The sequence below is a fragment of the Pteropus medius genome, unplaced genomic scaffold (genome assembly GCF_902729225.1).
Source record: "Pteropus medius unplaced genomic scaffold, Ma_sr-lr_union100, whole genome shotgun sequence".
NCBI lineage: Eukaryota > Metazoa > Chordata > Mammalia > Chiroptera > Pteropodidae > Pteropus > Pteropus medius.
The window spans coordinates 81,910-82,712 of record NW_024347852.1 but is presented as its reverse complement, the minus strand read 5'-3'; positions in this window follow the sequence as shown (position 1 = coordinate 82,712).

The window sequence follows — 803 nt, the reverse complement described above, 5'->3', positions numbered from 1 at the left end:
ACAGCCATGCTGGACAGAGAAGGAGTTTCTTGGAGAGACGGAAGGGTTTTTTTGGGGGGGCGGGGGAGAGGTCTTCGTGCAAAATGGATGGATAGAGAGCCCGGGAAGGATGCGCAGAGTGAGAGGAGGTAGGGCATGAGGCGGGCAAAGCCCGGAGCAGGGAGAGGACGAAGCACGGTGAACGAGAAGCGGGTGCGCATAGGGTCGTCTCTCGACAGAAAGAGAAAAGCGCGAAGACGTGGCAGGAGCGGTCCCCTCACAGGGACAACAGCTGAAGGTGTCAGGGAAAGAAACGCTAACGCAGCCCAAGAGTGTGTGGAAGGAGCCGGATGTGCAGAAGGTAAGAGGCGGTAGCGTCCCCGAGGGAGCCGGCGACGGCCGCCCAGGAGCTGACGGGGACAAGCGGGAATCCAAGAATGAGCGCGCAGCAAAGCCACGGCGTGCGGGAGCACCGTCCAGGAGCAGCGAACGGCGTCGAGAGAACGGCAGAAGTGCCAGGGAAGGGGCGTGTGCAAGAGTGTGCGAGAAAGTCCACGGAGAGTCGAGAATGGCGCGGGGCGTGGGTTCGGGAAGGGAGGAGGCAGCGGCGCGGGAGCCTGGAGGACAGGGCCGGGGCGCGCGTGAGGGAGGGAGGCGGCTCCCGCGAGGCGAGTGTGCAAGCAGCGCAATAAATAGTGCCAGTGCCAGCGCCGGACGACGGGGAGGGGCGCGGGGGTGCCGCTGACGGGTGGATAGAGTCGGAATGTGGGGGGGTTCAAGAATGCGAGGGCAAATGGAGGCACGTCGGGAGAGGCGCACGGGAC